Source organism: Eupeodes corollae, chromosome 1 (genome assembly GCF_945859685.1).
Source record: "Eupeodes corollae chromosome 1, idEupCoro1.1, whole genome shotgun sequence".
NCBI lineage: Eukaryota > Metazoa > Arthropoda > Insecta > Diptera > Syrphidae > Eupeodes > Eupeodes corollae.
In genome coordinates this window covers 285807485-285828327 of record NC_079147.1, presented here as the reverse complement: position 1 = coordinate 285828327, position 20843 = coordinate 285807485, and the positions used below count along the sequence as shown (strand labels likewise).

The window sequence follows — 20843 nt, the reverse complement described above, 5'->3', positions numbered from 1 at the left end:
GAGTCTCCTCCGATCTTGACGCAGCAACGAGCATTTTCCAGCGTCATCCTGATAAGTCGTATCATTTTGGTACGGATACCAAAACTCAACATGGCACGGTATAGTTCGTTCCTGTCTACACTGTCATAAGCTGCTTTAAAATCGATGAAATGATGGTGTGTTTCGATGTCGTGTTCCTGGGTCTTTTCCAGGATTTGGCGTAGAGTGAAAACTTGTTCGATGGTAGATTTTGCAGGCCTGAAGCTACACTTGTAAGGGCCAATTAGTTCATCAGTAAATGGCTTCAGGCGTTCACATAATACGCTGGACAAGATCTTGTATGCGATGTTTAAAAGGCTAATGCCTCTGTAGTTTACGCAGAGATGGGGGTCACCATTTTATGGATCGGGCAGATGGTGCTTAAGTTCCACTCATCGGACAAACTTTCTTCCGACTAAATTTTAGTAACTAGCTGGTGGATGCTTCTTACCAGATCTGCTCCAGCGTATTTAAAAACTCCGCCTGCAGACCGTCTTCACCGGCCGCTTTGTTCGACTTTAGCCTGGTGATGGCTAGTTTCATCTCACTCTGGTCGGGTGGATGGAACTTTAGATCGTCAACCAAATGGATTTGACGTGGCTGCTCGCTAGCGGAATCGTTGACTTCATCACCATTAAGCAGCTGGTTGAAATGATCTCTCCAGATTTTTAGCATTGACTGCATCTCTACTACGGTATTCTCTGACTGAATCTTCTATAAAAGCTCAGCACCTGTTTCATGTTAAAACATCCCTGGATTTTCTCGACTTCACGCTGCTCATGGGTTTTTTCTATCTTCTGAGCAAGCGGGTTTCATCCCTTCTCTTGTCGACATAGAGCTGGCGGGAAAATCGTGTCTTCCTTTGCTGCCACAATCTGTATGCCTCCATTTTGGCTTTGTTTGCTTGAGCACATTCGGAGTCAAACCAGGAGTTCCTTGGTGGCGGCTGTAAGAAACCTAGCTCCTCTTCTGCAGCATTCCTGATAGATTTTTTGCAAAGCTGCCAGAGGGTGTCTTGGCGCATCTCGTTCGTTGTAGGGTTTCTCGCAAGCTCTAGGGATACTCGGTCGGCAAAGGTATTGGCGGTATCCTCCTGCTGCAATCTTCCAATTTTGAATCTTCTCCCGGAGGTTGTTGTTCACCTAAGAGCTTCCATGGATTTTCCTACGCGCAGTTTAGCACCAACAAGGTATTGGTCGAAATCTATGTTGGCTGTTCTGTACGTACGAACGCCAAGTATGCTAGAGGAGTGTGTTCCGTCAATAGCAACATGATCAATTTAATTGCATGTTTGATCATCGGGGGACCGCCAAGTACCTTTGTGGATATCTGGGCGAGGGAAGCTGGTGCTACTCAACACTATGTTTTTCTCGGCTAGGAAGTCGATAAGACTGAGTCCGTTTTTATATGTGATGTCGTGTAGGCTATGTCTTCCAATTGACCTACCAAAGATGCCTTCTTTACCAATTTTACGTTAAAATCTACCAGGAGAATTTTAACATCGTTTTTGACACATTGCTCATATGTTTTGACGAGGAGCTCGTAGAATTCTTCTTTGGTATTGTCATCCTTCTCTTCTGTCGGGGCATTCGTGCTGATAAGGCTCAGGTGGTGGAATTTGGCCTTATTACGGATTGTCGTCAATCTTTCGCTTACTTCCCGAAAGCTTAAAACTCTTTACCTTAGTTTCCCTCTGACAGCAAAACCACATCCAAATAAGCACTTCCTCCCATCATCGAGTAAAGACTTTCCATAGTAGAAATCACAGCCTTCAATCTTCCTTCTGCCTGGCCCACTCCATCGCATCTCCTGGAGGGCTGTCATATCAGCTTTGAGTTCGGCGAGGGCATCGTACACGTAAATCGTTGTCCGTTTTTCGTTTGGGGGGGAGGGGGGTGGGGGTTGTCACCATTATCAGCCCGTTCATCCAAGGCTATTACTTGTGTTTTCATAACATTTTTAAATTTAAATTCATGGCCGGCTTGTGAGGCCTGCGCATGACTGAGATCGTTTGAGCTGGTTCTTTAGAGCGATATCTGGTCTTTTGCTCCTACTTCCTGAGAAGGTAACTCAGGTGACAACGTTCTTCGTTATTTCACCTTTCGGCTATCCAGCGGGCGCCGCCGCTTGGAGGTGACGATACGATTTTGAATTAAAAATAATACTACTGTTTATTTCTCCAACTTCAAATTTTATTATCAGATTTTGGAGACATTTGTAGAGGTACAATTTATTTATTTTTTCCGATCTGCACTGTCTAACTGTTTAATTTAAATGATGAACTGTTCGATTTTTAAGGATTACAAATTACAAAACATAATCACTAAACAAGTCCAGAAAATATTTTTTTTTAATATTTCACTACAAAAATGTTTAAAAATTCGTACACATTTCTGTTTTTTTTTTTTAATCAAAACTTTGGAAATCTGTGAAAGATTGTCGGAGATATTACTTTGTTGAGTTTGATGGTTACACATTTAAAAAACCTGTGTTTTTATTTTTAGTTTCAACAAAGTAGACGTTTTGAAACGAAACTGGCCTGTTTATATTGTTGAGATTTCTAAGAAGGAAATATGAATACAATTCACCATTCATTCTGAGCTAGCAATAAAATTAGCGTTGCATTTTGTCATAACCATTCTGTTTCAGATTTTTGACAGCGAAACAAATTCTTTTGCTGTCAGAAATCTGAAAACAGAATGGTTATCAATCGTACAATCGACATGACAAAATGCAACGCTAATTTTGTTCAAAGTTCTGTCAAGTTCGTGAACAAAAAATCAATCAAAAATCAAAACTAAGATATACAGTGGTCGGCATAACTATTTTGACAGAGTGAATAGCTTGTTATTTTGATATTTAAAAGATTTATTTGGCAAAACTGAAATAGGAATTGGATCTTAGGCAAAAAATGGATAATTTGATGGCATAGTTATTTTATTATAATTAGATTAATTAGTGAATAAAAATAAAAATCTCTTTTTGTTATGACATAATTATTTTGACAGTTTTATTTTAACTTAAAAAAAAACACAATTTGTAGAACTTAAAACTAAATTATTGATAAATTAGTAGAAAATGTAGCCTCCTTTAGCATCTATGACTTTTTGAAGTCGCCTTGGAACTGATTCTACAAGTTTCTGGAGTATTTCTTCCCAAAGAGTTTTCACCCCAAAAATAGTCTCATCCCTCCTGAGACTCAATGATGAATTCCTCTTTCCTTTTTTTTAAGCCCATGCATTTTCTATGACATTTAAGTCATGGCTTTGGCTCCAACCAAATGTCATTCAGAAACTTGGTGATCATTTTGCTTTTGTGGCAAGGGGCATTATCTTGTTGAAAAATGAAAGAGTTTCCAATGAGTCTATCGCCAGATGGAAATCCGTTCTCATTTAACACATCTAAATATTTGCTTTGATTCATGGAGCCATCGATTGGGACTAGGTCCCCATGACCGCTTGCAAAAATGCATCCCCAAAACATTACAGATCCACATGGACATGGTCTGCAAGACTTGAGCAAACTTTTCATACATTTCTTTCCGCATTCGAACAGATTTCTTTTTAGGTGATAAATGAAACTTAAAGGAACTTTCATCAGTCCATAAAACTTTGTTCCAGAAGCTAAGAGGCTTACTTACATATTCCCTTGCGAATTTCAATCTTTTTATTTTTGTTCTTAGAAGTTATAAATGGTATCTTTCTTACGGTATACGTATACGTCCCAAAATTATATTCTTTGAGACGTCAGCGAATTGTTCTTTTTTGGAGGGATTACATCCAAGCTTTTAGGGGTTAATGCAGGATTTTTGAAGGATTCTCTCAAAATTTGCCTGTCTTCTTTTAGAGTAGTTTTTCGTTTTCTACCCTTCCGTTGTAGATTTTGTACAGAATTCGTTCTTTTATGTTTGTTTATTTGGTAGTGTACGGTTTGTCTTAATAAATTTAGTTCCCTGCAAATTTGTTTAATAGACATGCCGGAATTAAATCTTGCGACAATAGATGCTCTACCCTCAATACTTAGTTCTGCCGTTTTAACCATTTTTGCACAAATCGGAGCCTTAATGAATCTGTCAAAATAGTTATGCCAATCACTGTATATTACTAAAAGTAAAAAGTATGTTCGGAAACCTGAATTGGCAAATTTAAGGAAATAACGCAGAATACTAAATAAGTAAATTTAAACGAAATGTTTGCATTTCCGACAGGTTTGTTGACAAGTTCTTTATAAACTGACCTTCAACAGAACTTAATGCATTTTAAACTAAATCTGAACCATATTTGTTTGAACAAGTTTAAATCTCTTATGCAGTAGATTAGGTTTACTATAATAAAAATTTTTCATGGTCATTTATTAATATTTTTCATTTCCGACTAATCCAAAATTCATAAATTATCTATTATTAATTCATGTTTTAGCCTTTCGTTCAGCTTGAATAATCAACAAACATACATATTAGGAATAGTCGAATAAAAATTCTATTCAGCAGAAATATCATCAATCAATTAATTGCGAATGCTGTAATTTGTTTTGACAGCTGTCAAACTTTAACAGGGTCATATTTTACCTACACTCATCCAAATGTATTGTATTCGGTTAATAAACTAAAATGTGAACCTTCAAATGTGTCAAAGTCGTCTGTATCAATCGATTTACATCTTTGCGTAAATAACACACACCATATTAACATATGAATACTCATATTGTGTTTAAATCGTCTAAGTTCAATGCACCGATGTTGGTTGTCACCTTTGTAAGTTTTTTTGGTGTGCGTCTTAAACGCCACCGGTTTATTAGGTAACTATTTATAAACTCATCTGTCTGACAATTTGACACTTTATGACCATGACCCCTGACATTCACATTCGAGTTTATCTTTTTATTTACTATTTCAACTGACTTCATCACATCATTCACTCCTAAGAACAAGTAGATCCACTTAAAAGTTAAAACAATGAAGATGATCTTTAAATTCAGGCTTTGATAAAGCCCGCACGTTTTTTCAAAGGTGCATAGAAACAACCCATGATGTGATATAACATAATGACAGTACTCACTTAAATTTGCTCAGAGACGTCTCTCAGATGAAGTCAGGGCACAAAAGAAAACCCAAAAAGTCATCTATGTTGATTGGGTGATGTCTGTGTCTGTTTACAGTGAACACAGAACGCACAGCTCTATAGAAATAAAGGTATCGTCTGCAAATCAAGTAGGTATATAAAGTAGGTTTATCTATATAGTTTGGTTACCTATATAATGGTTTAGGAGTAGGTGGCAAAGGTATAAAGCGGCTTACCAATAATTTGTTTTTTGGTTTCTTTTACTTATCATTGTTCGTTGTACCTAATACTCTTGGCTAAATAACTTGAGCTTCAATATATAAAAATAAACAATAAATAAAAAGGTGATCTGTTAAGGCGCACGAAGTTGCTTATAATTTTTACGTCTTAAATCTATCACTAAAAGAGAAGTGAGGCAATTGGATTGATTAAAAGTCTCTTTCAGTTTGTTTTCAAATTGACAACACTGAATCTAGTTGAAGTGAATAAATAGCTGCACGCAATTCGGGCAGCTGTCACTTTTTGAGCTGTCATCTTTTGATATTTGACAAGCAAATGGCTGCGTTCAATCTCAGACAGATAGAGTATCCGGATACCTTTTTGTGAGTGTTTTATGTGTAAAATAACAGCTGATCAAAAACAGCTCAGATGTCAAAAAAGAAATCCAAAGGTATCCAAGAATTTCTGGGGTATGTAGGTATCTGACAGCTGATTTAACACATGGTTGAATTTCAAGAAACTTGAAAATTAAAAATTTGTAAACAAAAGTTACAAAATGTTAGTTTAAGTTGTATTTGAGGATGTTCTGTACATAATAGACGATGGAGAAGCTATTTGCCTCCGTAAACGTAAATCGTTTAAAACCGGTGATTTTGCAAGCAAATTATTAATCGTATAGAATTGCAACTGAGCTAAGAGGAAATTCAACATAGATTACAGATTAAGGTTATCTCTTATTTATTAAATTATTACGCACCTATCAATTCACCATTGTCCGGCAAATCAGTTGAATTATCTATTAAATGTTTTATCTTACAACAATTTTGATTTTTATTGTTTGTATTATTTTTTGAGATAGCTGTCAAAAAATAAAAACAACTTTCAGCTGTTCACAAAAATCAAAGAAACATTTATCCGCATTGAGATAGCTGTCAAAAAATAAAACAACTGTCAGCTGTTCCAACTCGTTTAGTAAGGTATCTAAAAATTCCAAGATACCCTATCCAACACGAGATTGTACGCAACCATTCATAAAGTTAGTGCCTACGTAGCCTAAATGCAAGTACATATGCAAAATTGCACTATAAAGCTTGTCATATTACTGACATATGCAGAAATATTAAATAAGATTTGATATCTTTAAATAATTTTTTGTTGTTTTTAAATTCAATAAAATCAAATATAAGGCATTACATAAGTGATTTATATTTATATTTAAATACTAACAGTCTTATTTAAAAACGCTGTATAGAGCCTACATAAAGTTATGTAATCTCTATAATGCCTCTAAACGCAAAAATGCTATTTATAAAACTTATACAAGGTTGCATAGTCCCATAATAAGCTAAACGCGTTTTGAGGTTGAATAGAGCCTACATAAGGAAATTATTGTTATTATTATTTCGTAAATGTCATTTTGATTTCTCTCCTCTCTTTTTGAAATTAAAATAAAAACAATAATTCCTCTCCAGGTAAGCTCGTGAGCCGAAGAAACGAAGAATTTAAAAAAAATATAGATTTTCGAAAGAGAATATCATAAAAATAATTGGAATTATTTTGTTATATTTTAGTTGTTATGACAACAAGCTGATTTTATAGACATTATGGTACTTTTTTTGATATAAGCATTGTATAACTAAAATTTATAGCAGAATTTTTTATAAATAAGAATTTTCGCAACGTTACATAGAGCCTACATAAATCCTTATTCACTGTATAACTATTCATCTGTTTAGCGAATTCTATTAAATAAGACTGTAAATGATTAATTTCATTTTGAAAGTGTGCGTTCCTACCGATCTGCTGATTGTGAAATATCGAAATAAGTGTACACTAACTTTGTAACCAAAATTCTTACACTACGTCGGAGGGGAAATGTTGTACTTAAATTTAGAGACTCGCAATGCCTTGACTAAGTAGCCACTAACTTAGTGAATGCACCTAATATGAATGGAACCAAAACGCATTAAAATTGTTGAAATTCAGTACAAAAAGGGTACAAAATTTGCAGTCACAATTTTGCTTGTATTTCTCGAAGAAATGATCTCAGGGCCACGTAGACCTCGTGATTTATAACCATTACACTCTTTATTTCGAGGTTGAAAGATAAAGCGTAGGTCAATATCCAGAGTCGAATCAGGGTTGAAGACGAAATTGGTGAAATTATTGAGGAAATAATGCCGCAAACGTGATTTAGACGGTGTGCACAGTAAACTCATTTGAAGGCACTTACTCACTTGGACGCATATAAAGCGACTCATTTCAAACAGAAATTATAAGTTTGTTGGGAATAACACGAGAAAAGATGTCAAAGGAGTCTTATGTGAACACTGTCTTAGATTTTTTGGAAGTCAACGATCACTCCGTAGTGTTCGATAGATAACTGCACCTGTCAGGTATGCAATTAAATGGTGTATTCTTTCAAATGTCAAAATTTTGACACGCCACTTAAGCTCTATAATATTTCTTTTTAGCTTCCCAGAGGAAGTTATTGTGAGAATTTTTTTTGTTTCTTGGGCTTTGATGATCAATGACATTTGACAAGCAAATTGATCATCGAAGCCCAAGAAACAAAACAAATTTTCACAAATTAAACATATGAGGAAGTTATTTTAATTTGTCCGATTTGTCAAATTGAAAATTTTGACATTTCTCGACTCTTTAATGCGTACGTCCGTACGTTCGCGACGTTTTTTCGGTAGTCCATAGCTCAAGAACCAGAAAAGATATCGACTTAAAATAAATTTTGTTGTACAGATAATAAGGCAGAAAGATGCAGAAATGGCTCTCAAGAAAATTGCGTGGGCGGCTTTTTTACCATAGCAGTTTAAAATAAGGTGAACATTTTGGTTAACACTAAATATCTCATGAACCAAAAACGCTGGAGACTTGAATTAAATTTTATATAATATATTGTAACGTGATGCTAAGAAAGTATATATATTTTTTTTAAATTTAACTAACGTTTTATTTTATAAATAAAAAAAAACTGAAAAAAAAATTGTCCCCTCGAAAATTGTACGATTACAAAATGATTTTATCTCCAAAACAATCGTGTGCAAAGAGAAATAACGTTTTTAAAATCTGGTTAAATTTTGGGAAAAATCGTTTGTTTTTTACAAAAAAATAAAAAACCTAAACAAAAACATAATAAAAGTTGGTAAAAATTGATTTTCGACTCAAATATCTTTTCAAAACTTTAGATATTGGCTTTAAGCTACTTTTAATCTTTAAAAAAATATTGTTTTCAACATTCAGTAAAATTTTGAGAAAAATGAGAATTGAAAGTTTTTTTTTTATAAAAAATAAAAACAAAAAAAAAAAACATTACTCAAAGTTGGTAAAAATTGAATTTCGACTAAAATATCTTTTCAAAAATTTGAGATTATGGCTTCCAACTAATTTTATCTTAAAAGAAATATTGTTTTCAACATTTGGTAAAATTTTGAGAAAAAACCAATTGACAATGTTTTTACAAAAAATAAAAACTTAAAGAAAATTTAAGAAAAATTGGTAAAAATTGAATTTTGATTTAAATATCTTTTCCAAAATGTGAGATGTTGGATTTAAACTAATTTTAACTTATAAAAAATATTGTTGTCAACATTCGGAAAAAATTTGAGAAAAATCGAATTGACAGTTTTTTTTACAAAAAATAAAAACCTAAAATAAAAACATTACTCAAAGTTGGTAAAAATTGAACTTCGACTCAAATATCTTTTTAAAAAATTTGAGATTATGGCTTCCAACTAGTTTTAACTTATAAGAATTATTGTTTTTAACATTCAGTATCACTTTTTAGAAAAATCGAATTGACAGTTTTTTTACAAAAAAATAAAAACCTAACCAACAAAATTAATAAAAGTTGGTAAAAATTGATTTTCGGCTCAAATATCTTTTCAAAACATTGAGATATTGGGTTTAAACTACTTTTATCTTTTAAAAAATATTAATTTCCAAACTCAGTAAAATTTTGAGCAAAGTCTAGTCATCAGTTTACAAAAAATAAAAACCTGAAAAAAAAAATACTAAAACTTCGTAAAAGTTTACTTTTCAAAAATTAAAAATATTGGCCGCAAACTTTTTTTATTTCACAGAAAATATTGTTTTCGATATTTAGAAGTTTTTTTATAAAAATCCAACAGTCCGTTTTTTCATAAAAAAAGTAAAATCTACAAAAAATAGTCCCCGAATTTGGTAAAAATTTAAGAAATGCTATTTAAATTGGTAAAAATTAGTTTTCGACTAAAAATATATTTAACAAAACTAGATTTTTAAACTAAACTATTTCTTTATATGAAAAATATTGTTGGTAATTTTAAATTTTTAAGAATAATTCTTATCTTACAACTTTTTTAACCCAACACGAAACCTTACAAACTTTTCAGCAAGACAAATCGACAGATGGGATGAGAAGTTATCAGAGTGGGTCGCATCCCAGCCTCTTTTTTTTTCAATTTTACTATGAAAACAATACACGTCCTAAAGTGGCGTGTCGTGTACACACAAAATATCAAAGAGTAAAAACAGCAGAAGCTATCATCAACCTCTACACAACAGGGCTTGGGCTTGCCACCACGGAGGCACCGCACAGGTACTCCAGATGAATATAAACTCTGGTTGCGAATGGTTCGGTGGTCGTGGTGGTTTTTCACGAAGAATCAGAGCTCGAGTTGTTTTTCTGAGAAAACAAAAACAGTTTTTGTATACAAAATCCTGACTGTGTGCTTCGTGTGGTATATGACAAGATATTTCCAACAAAAGTATCTTTTCGGGTTGCAGTTGGTCTGGAATGGAGGAGTGTAAGCACTCAAAGGAGTTTATTTGCAGGACACTTGAAATCGGTTAACCCTCCCGCTGTTGTTGCTGTTGTTAGTATTTTTAAATTACAAACCAGTGTCAGTTGAGAGAGTGATAAAGTGTTGTTGTGGGGTAAACAAACAAAATTTAAAAAAAAAAATAATGCGGGTTGTTTGATCGATGACATGACCAACCTTGGATTTGATTCGTTTTCGTCGTATTCGGAATTGGAATTGGAATTTGAATCAGAGTCGCGGTCGTATAGTTGTTTATCGCCCCTCTTGATATTATAGTCTTCAATGTTGTGTCTGACTGCGTCTGGTTTGGGTTCTTGAGTCAAGGCTATAAAATCACTTTAGTATGATAATAATTTTAATATTATGTGCATTTACAGTTATTTAAAATTTTAATTTATTTACTAATTGGAATTTATGCATTTGTTCAGTTACTTTATTAAGTGTTAAGTGAATAAATAAAAAAAAATAACAAAAACGTGATTGGTTGCGAAGAAGGATTTTTATGGATTAAAATTGAACACTCTTTAGATAAGGTAAGAATGCAGTTTTAACAAAGTATTTCCATTAACTAATGGAAAAGATATCACATGCATGCAATTAATTTTCACTTAATGTCAGTAAACCCATATTTAAAAAAAAATAATGAACAGGATACAAAATTTTGTTAATTAAATCATTATTTAAAAAAAAATATCATTAAAATGTTCACCTTTGAATACTAACTTCTTTCATACTGAATGTAATGACGTTTAAGGGACATACAAATAAAAAAATTCATTTTGAATAGATCTCTATTTGAGAAGCTGTCATCTTTTGACATTTGGCAAGTAAAAAGGCTGGGATGCCACCCATACTGATAACTTCCCATCCCGTCTGTCGATTTGTCTTGCTTAAAAGTTTGTAGTTTTTCGTGTTGGGTTAAGAAAGTTGTCAGTTAAGAATTATTCTTAAAAATTTAAAATTTCATACAAAAGAAATAGTTTAGTTTTAAACTTTATTTTAGTTAAATAGATTTTGAGTCGAAAACTAATTTTTACCAATTTTCGTAGCATTTCCTAAATTTTTACAAATTGGATGGATAAAATTAATTTGAGAGATATCAAGAACAGAACATCAATTTTTTCCAAATTTGCGTACTGTTTCTTGTAGATTTTATTTTTTTTTTATGAAAAAAACGGGTTGTTGGATTTTTATAAGAAAAAAAACTTCTGAATATCGAGAATAATATTTTCTGTGAAATGAAAACAGTTTGAAGACAATATTTTTAATTTTTGAAAGCTAATTGAGTCGAAAGTAAATTTTTACCAAGTTTTAGTATTGTTTTTTTTTTTAGGTTTTTATTGTTTGTAAAAAATTGTCAATTAGATTTTTCTCAAAATGTTGTTGAATGTTGACAACAATATTTTTTAAAAGATAAAAGTAGTTTAAAGCCAATATCTCAAAGTTTTGAAAAGATATTTGAGTCGAGAATCAATTTTCACCAACTTTTGTTACATTTTCTTTTTAGTTTTTATTTTTTGTAAAAATACTGTCAATTAGATTTTTCTCAAAATTTTTCCGAATGTTGACAACAATATTTGTTTTAAGTTTAAAATACTTGGAAGCCATAATCTCAAATTTTTAGAAAGATATTTCAGCAGAAAATCAATTTTTGCCAACTTTTGTTAAATTGTCTTATGTTAAAAATCTGTCGATTCGATTTTTCTCAAAATTTGTCCAAATGTTGAAAACAATATTTCTTATAAAATAAAATTAGTTTAAATCCAACATCTCAAAGTTTTGAAAAGATATTTGAGTCGAAATTCAATTTTAACCAACCAATTATGCCATCATACGGAATTTGACTTAACTGATTACGTTGTTCCTTAAAACTTTGCTGAATTCCCATCTGGGAGGCTTGATTTTCCTTGAGAGTTGTCAACTCAAAGTGAAGTAATTTTCTTTTCATTCGTATGAACTTCTTCATTTGTACGAAGTTCTTCGATTATTGTTTGAAAACATGCAACTTGTTTGGTTTTTGAATAAATTTAGACTGTTCGAGATTCTTTTCTTCGGCAGCATTAAGTTTTGATAGCAATTCTTTTTGATCTGGTTTTTTTATCGGGAGTATGTACTCTTCTCTGCAGAAGTTTCGTTTTGGCTTGATTTCTTCGGATTTCTGTCAATTCTCTTTTTAATTGATCATTTTCTGATGTTAAAATTTCTACATTTTTACATTTCCATCGAAGCTCATTTTCAAGATTTTCAAGTTTTTCAACTGAGCTAGTTAGATGCGCTAATGATTGTCTTTGGCTTGATTTTGATTTTTGGTCTTCCCTGGATCTCATTCATTTTACTTTGAAGATACAAAATTGTTTGCTCTAAGCCACAGACTATGGTCTTTAATTCTTCATTATTTGAAAATAATTGTCTTGAAAATTCTTGATTTTGTAAAAGTTTTTCTCGATTTTCATATTGACCATTCATACAAATCGAATTTTTAAGTTCACATAATTGATCTTTTAGATTGTCACTATTCGCTTGGAGTTCTTCATTTGATCTGATGGTATTTCCAATTTTTGAAAGTAAGTCTTCAATGATATTATTACGTTCTGTAACGCTATCCAATAATTCACCAAAAGCTTCTACAATGGGATTTTTTTGACATAATTGTAGTTTGTTAGAAAATTTCATCATAGTGGATAAGTTTACATAAGGCAAGTGAAACTGTGTCGGCCACTTCACGAAGTGCTCTTGACAGAGTACAGTTAGCTTTCATTTGGCCGATGACACCTTCCATGTATATTTGGTAGCGTTGTCCATCTTTCCTTAACCCTAGAAAGATAACCTACGTCGAATAGACGTAAAAATCATGTGTATCACTTATGGGATATGAAATAAGGTTATCTTTTTAGGGTTAAACGGCCGGCGGTTCTCTTCTACTAAACAATTTACACATTTACGTACAGAATTAAAAACATCGTTAATCTCTTGGAAATGTTCATCATGTGAATTGCTCGTCTTAAAACTATATTATTCTTTTCAAATTGGTCCACTAATGCAACTTGACGATTTGATTTCTTGGTGCAATTATTCAAAGTGTGTTCTTTTGAACCACAACGAAAACAGGAACCTTTTTCTTGCTTTGGATTTTGGCACGAATTTGAAAAGTGTCCTTTTTGTGAACAATTAAAAAACTTTTGTCGTCATTCTTATTTAATGAAAACGAAGAAGATGGATTTCTTTTCTGATTTTTAAAATTTCGTCGACTTCTTAATTGACCATAACGATGTGACAATTCCTTGAGTTGTTGAAGGTCATTAGCTGGATACAAAACAGCAATGTTCACTGAATCATCTTCAAAGCCGGCAATTATAAATTGAATAACTTCTTTTTCATAAATGTTCGCTTGACCAGCAAGTTCTTGCATTTTCAGGATATATCCAATAATTGAAATATGTTGTTTTTCGGAGTTTATTGATTACTTCAGATATGGTGTGCTTTCGACCAAAATTCGATAAAAAAAATTGTCGAGAATTGGAAAAATTGGTAGAATTATCTACTCGCAAAAACAATTCGGCAGCTTAATTTTCATTAAACGTCGGACTGACCTTAAGCGAAAAACTTCAACCGCACTGAATGAATCACAAACACGTTCAAAATCTTTAAGCCACTCATAGCCATCATAAGTTTCGTCAAACGGATTTATTAAGTGTTGAACATCTTCAAAATTTGGACAGAATTTATAGTTAACTCTCGCAGCAATTGTTGTATACGTTGTCGTTTTTCTAAGTTTCTAATCTCGGCATCAAGATTAATTTCTTCTTATTTCGTTTTGAGCGGTTCATTTTTGGTCATCATTATCTTCATCATTTAGATCCAGTTCATTCTTTTTTTCATTATATAATTTCCTTAATTGTATTAAGGAAGCTGAACTCGAAAAAGGAATTTCGTGTTCGGTTAACCAATTTTGTTAAATAAATAAAAATTGCAGTAATAAGTAGTCTTCAATCCCACTTCTGAAGTTATAGATAGATGATTTTATTTTGATTATTTTATTTGGAATGAATTTATTAAATAATTTTATTTGTCAAAACAAAAATAATTTAAAACTAATATTTAATATTATGATATGTTTAAAGTACTCCTACAACAACAATATTTTTTTAAAGAATAAAGTAGTTTAAAGCCAATGGCGCAAAATTTTAGACGATTTAGTACAATGTTAAATCATTTTTAGTATTATAGTAGGTTAAAAAAAGGATTTTGATAATTTTAAACTATCTTCTTAACATTTTACTAAAGTTAAAATCAACAAATGGCTACTTTATCTTTTTAGTATCGTACTATATCTGTATGACATATGTCATTTTCAATAATTAATTGCACATTTCATTTAAACTTTTTCACTAAACAATAATTCTTTTACCTGGTAGAATAAATTTTTAATATTATTCGGTGTTAATATCCAAAAAAGTTGCAACGAACTTTAATGCAAATAAACCACGGCGAGTTATGAAAGCAAAATAAATGAAAAAAGAAAATACAAATTCAATGTTGTCACTTTGGCATTTGCAAAAATATTAAGGTATGTTTGTTTTGTTTGCTCCACAATCTGTCATTATTTAGATGTGTTCATGTTTCTTTTTATAAAATGGTTTTAACATGATACTAGTTAGCAAAACAATAAAAAGTGTTTAAAATTAGTCAAAAGTTAGTAGAATACTATGTATATAGTAAATTGTTAACTAGTATCGTGTTAAGGCCTTAATAATAGGTTGTTTAAAATTTTGCTTAAATTTCTCAAACTTTTGAAAAGATATTTGAGCCGAAAACCAATTTCAACCGACTTTTATTAATTTTTTGTTTAGGTTTTTATTTTTTGTAAAAAAAAAACTGACAATTCGATTTTTCTCAATTTTTTTTTCGAATGTTGACAACAATATTTCTTATAATTTAAAATTAGCTGGAAGCCATAATCTCAAATTTTTTAAAAAATATTTGTGTGGAAAATCAATGGTTTCCAACTTTTGTTACATTTTCTTTTAAGTTTTTAATTTTTTTAAAACACTTTCAATTCGATTTTTATCAAATTTTTTTACCCAATATCTGAGAGTTTTGAAAAGATATTTGAGTCGAAAATCAATTTTTGCCAACTTTTGTTAAATTTTCTTTTAAGTTTTTATTTTTTGTAAAAATACTGTCAATTCGATTTTTCTCAAAATTTTACAGAATGTTGAAAGCAATATTTCTTATAAGTTAAAATAAGTTGGAAGCCATGATTTCAAATTTTTGAAAAGATATTTCAGCCGAAAATCAATTTTTACCAACTTTTGTTAAATTTTCCTTAAGTTTTTATTTTTTGTAAAAAAACTGTCAATTCGATTCTTCTTAAAATTTTACTGAATGTTGGCAACAATATCTTTTAACAGATGAAAGTAGTTTAAATCCAATATCTGAAAGTTTTGAAAAGACATTTGAGTCTAAAATCAATTTTTAGCAACTTTTGTTAAATTTTCTTTAAGTTCTTATTTTTTGTAAAAAAAAAATTTAATTCGATTTTCCTCAAAATCTTACCATCTGTTAAAAAGGTTTTTTTTTCGTTGCACACAATTTTTTTGGAGATAAAATTATTTTGTATTCGTAAAATTTTCGAGGTGACAAACTTTTTTTTCAGTTTTTTTGATTTATAAAAAAAACTTTAGTTGGATTTTTTTTTCCAAAAAATATAAAATTTAATTCAAGTCTATAGCGTTTTTGGTTCGTAAGAATTAAGGGTTATCCAAAATGTTAACCTTTTTTTTAAACTGATGTGGTAAAAAAAAGTCACCCATGCAATTTTCCTGAGAGCCTTTTGGGAAGTTAAAAATAACTGGGCATTGGGATTGTTGAAAATCCATTGATTACTCTTACAAATATCCTTTTTCAATTTCAAAGTGTAATCTCTTATAGGAAAACCCTACAAATTTTGATGGATAAAAATCGGTTCAGCTGTCTATGTGTGTTTTGCTGTCATTTTGCTGCATGAATATCTTTGTGTTTTTATTATTAAATTCTTGAACATGTGACAAGACAATTTTAAATTAAAAGAAACTTCACTGTCATTCTTTTTTAGAACTTACTTTTAATTCCATCAACACGTTCATGAGCTTATTAATATAGTTAATGTACGAGTAAAAGTAAAAAGATTTAATTGTTATAGTCAACTTAAACAAAAGCGTAGGCTGGTTTTTACTCAGCAGATTTAATTACTTTAGATGACCTTTGCGACATTGACATTTGTACCTTTAATTAGAACATAAACTGTTCTACTTTAGGTTTTTATCTTGAATGACTCTTTTAGCCAATTTATTTATTTCAGGTTCATGTTAGTAAATAATAAAAAAAAAAGAAATTATAGAGGACGACAAAAAGTAACCAAAATATAATTGAAATCAAAATAGAACAGGTAGTAGATACATGTCGGTAGACATGTACAATAGACATGTTTAAATTCATATCAATCATTTCAATCTGTTTTTTTTTGTCTGTTATAAAAAATAAAATAGAAAGGAAATTATTATTTGAATTTTGATTTAAAAAGGGTCAGTAGATCAACCGCTGTGAGGGTGGTAAAAGTTTAACAATCAAAGCACTTTTTCATTGTGCAAGATTGTTTTTATTAATTTAGATAGAACTTGGGAAATTTGTCTGGGTAAATATCCACCACTTAAAAAATGCCAAAATTTTGTTTACTAAATTTGTTTGATATAATTTCGAATAAATAACAAAATTTTCAGAAATGAAGATATTTTTTTTCATAGTAAAGAAATATACTTAGAAGATGTCAAAATCATACGTAAATAATTGTTAATTAAATGACGTGTTTGAATTCTGACACATTGGGCAGGTTCAGACAATATTAGGGACTTCATTTGCAGTCAACTGTATTCTCTGAACGTACATTTTGATCAAGGCAACTAGTTAGTTTTTCAACTGTCATAATCTTCAAACTTGGAACTTTACTTCACTAACCTCTACTTTCAGTTTGTTGTATAAAAATTATCGAAAACCTTACCGTCTACAAAACACTCCTCAGGCAAGCTACAAATCCATCACGATTTGTATTTTGTATTGTAGAGATATATTACTTATTTCTCTTCCAATTTGACAAGGAACCCTTTTACACCAAAGATTTAATGAAATTGTGCAGAAATTAAACAATTCATGGAGTAATAAAGTTCAGCTTTCAGTTGAATTAAAAAACATCATCAGTTGTCACTGTGACATAAGTTCACTTGACTTGATAGTTAGGGAGATTTTTCTTGACTAACTTTCCAGTCAACTTTCCAATAAAGTTGCCTCAATTGGAAGGAAATTTTTTGGCAGCTGGCCAATCAGATACTAGAAACTTGCCTTACTTTCAAGTACCTTATGCCGCCTGAACCTGCCCATTCCCTATTACTCATTTTGAATTGAATTGAATTGCACTAATTAAGCAAAATAAAAACGTGTTTTCTGTAACTAAAACGCCAGCATTTCTCTCGCTCTTACATTCAACAATTTGATCCATGGAAACAGCTGACATTTGACATAAAACTTATTTAAAATTTGAGTTTGAATGTATTTTTTGTTTGAGTTTTAAGTAAAATTGTTTTAAAATGCAATCAACACGACTGTATGCTCTGGCAAGCGTATCCATTAGAATAACGTTATAATTACTAAAACAATACTTAAATATTTAAGTTTAAAATTAGATTTAAAATTTACTTTCGTCGGAACAAAGAAGCCTTCAAGTATATCTTCAGTTTGATAGAAAGTGACAACGTTCTGTGGCAGTTCCAAAACGAATAAACGAATGTGTCCCATAAGAGAGAAACGACAAATAAGAGTCGAACGCCTTGAGTAATGTTAAATTTGTTTTGTAATTTTTCAATAAGGCGTTTAACGACTTAAGGAATAAAGCAGTATTCACATGAGCGCGTCCAGCGAACAACGAATGAATTACAAAATGTGAGTTTATATACTTTTGAAGACATATTTCAACACAAATTCTTAACAAAACGATAGCAATGTAGTGTTTCTATTTGATTTATAATGCATGCCTTCAATTTTCAATATCATACATTAATAAATAAGAAAATAAATTTATTCGTCGCGAAAAAAATTGTAGTTATACGAACTGTCAAAATTTGTTCGCGTTCCACATTATCCAAACTCGTACCGAATAAAATAATCGCGGGTACTTAACCTAAGCAAATCATTCTTGTTTTGGTTTCGATGATGGATGGTTTTCGGCTGTGGCATAGTTGTCAAAGTAAAACTTCATTCGCGACGAATTAAAAACTCTCATGTGAAAGAAATGTCAAAATCGACGAATATTCGTTCATTCGTTGGTCGTTGGCCGTGCTCATGTGAATAGTGCTTATTGCTTAATTCCTTTTTCTCTTTTTAACTGTAATGTGGAAAGGAGATAGAAATTTACCACCAATTCACTACAATTGTCATTTTTAGAGTCGGCATTTCATTAGTCGAATTCCGTAATTAAAACGCCAGCATTTATTGCGCTTTTACATTCCACAATACGATCCAAGAAAACATCTGTCATTTGACGTAAAAGTTATTCAAATTTATGTTTTTGTTTGAGTTTTAAGTAAAATTCTTTTAAAATACTGTGGCAACCTATTTTTCATGAAGCAGCAGTTTTTCCACGGGTACTGCCTCTTGCGAGGAATTAACAAATCCTCCAAGAGTAATTTTGGTCATAAAAAGTGCTTTCTCAAATGAGCCGTTTGGATTCGGCATATATACTGTAGGTCCCTTCTATCTCTGACAACATTATTTGCACTCAGGAATGGTTGAGAGTTGTAAGGCCTAGTGACTTGGTTCATGGACTGTTGCGCCGAAAGACTTCCATCCAGAATTCCTGTTTGTGGTTGAAAAGATAGATACCTATCTTATTTTGCTCCATGAGCTCAACAAGTCTTTTTATCTTTTTTATGAAAACGACAAACAGAATACCAAAAATAAGTAGATGAATGCATAAAAGAGAAACGACAAATAAGCTTGGAACGCCTTAAGGAATGTCTAATTCACTGTGACGTTTTTCGATGTGGTGTTCAACGCATTAAAGATGATTATGCGACGCCAATATCGTTTTTTAGAATTTTGATACATTCCTATGGTGACCAGATATAGAGTCAAGGAAAAGAGGACACTTAACAAAATCAGAAAAAAAACAGAAGTTCAATTTTTATATCAACGCCACTCTTTCCCAAATAGAGCAAAGAATTTTGGATATCGTTCCATTCCGGAACTTTGTTAAAATTCATCCAAATAAAGCAGTTAAATTCACCTAGAGAATCAAATAAGCTCTGAAGATATTTTAAGCACATAGCATAAACCTCAATTAAATTTTGTTCAATATTCAAAACTTAATTTCTACTTCCACCATTAGCGACAATTTTTTAAAAAAATTCTATAACTTTTAACATTTTGTGATGAAAATTCTTTTAAGGCCGTCTTCACACGTAACTATTTTCTAATAAATTTAATATAAATCGAAAAACTGAGAGAAACCCGAAAAAGAGGACAAATCGCTCTTTAGAGAAATTGTCGCCGGACAAAAGTTTTTTGGTCAAGAAGAGGACATGTCCTCCATAAAGAGGACGCCTGGTCAGCCTATAAATTCCCCACAATTCTTTGTCTCTTTTTAACTATCATGTGGGAAGTAGATACAATTATGAGACTTCAAAATGAATTCTGTTCATTTAACAAATTTAACAAATTTTGTATTTAGTTTTATAATTTATTTTTTATTTATAATAATCTTATAAATAATCTTATTTATAATAATCTTGTTATTTTTTCGTCTAATCTTTTTAATAAAAAGTAATTATTGGTAAAAGTAAACGATTTTTGTGGGTTAATTTCAGAATACCTATTTATAATTTAAAGCTGAGGAGATCCGACTTTTAGATTTTACAATAATGACAGATCAGAAAATCATCTTATAATGAGCTTAGAAAAATCAGATACCTTTTAATTGTCCGTTCAATCGGTTTTGACAGGTTTTATCCGATTTTTTTAAACATATTCCCTGACAGATGGTTTGCTGACGAATGAATTACAAAATTGATCCCGCTTTTCTATGAAAAATGAAAATATTTAGTTTCAAGTCTAAAAAGCAAATGAAAAACTTCAAATTTCTTATGAATATTTTATTTCAAATATTAGAAATCTTAAATAAACTTAAATAATTGCATTTACTATTGCAAAATATCAAATATAAACAAAAAAAAAATGTTTAAAGCTTGTTCGATTTTAAATGTTTTCTCTTTTAAAAGCGTTGGATAGTTATTATTTTGTATTCCCCCTCTAGCATCAATTACCGCTTGTATTCTATTGGGCATACTGTCAAACAAATTCTTACATATCCCTGGGCTTAAATTCCACGCTGTTTTTATTGTTGGCCAGAGTTCTGTTAAATTTGCAGTTTCTCCTGCAATAGACCTTTTTAACACACCCCACAAGTGTTCGATTGGGTTAAGATCTGAGGATTGCGGTGGCCATGTCAACATTGTGTAGCTGTGCTCTGTTAACCATTTTTGGGTGATCTTGGCAGTATGCTTCAGATCATTGTCTTGCTGGAAGACAATGTCCGAAGCTTCAACACCGAATTTTACCAGCGATTCAATCAAATAACAATTCAAAATCTCAATATAAGATGATGACATCATACGTTCTTGAATATTGGATTTACTTCCCACTA

The 20843-nt window shown here is 31.3% G+C and overlaps 2 protein-coding genes across 3 annotated transcripts in view; one reads left to right on the top strand and one right to left on the bottom strand.

Moving 5' to 3' along the window:
• The window catches only part of LOC129938896 (centrosomal protein of 135 kDa), a 116882-nt gene that overhangs the window by 50308 nt on the left and 45731 nt on the right, over window positions 1-20843 (bottom strand). The window lies entirely within an intron of this gene.
• Window positions 9870-20843, top strand: part of LOC129938907 (uncharacterized) — a 42753-nt gene continuing 31779 nt past the window's right edge. Inside the window, exon 1 of the mRNA XM_056046734.1 lies at window positions 9870-10647. The gene's annotated coding sequence lies outside the window, so the exon portion shown is untranslated. The remainder of the gene's footprint in view (window positions 10648-20843) is intronic.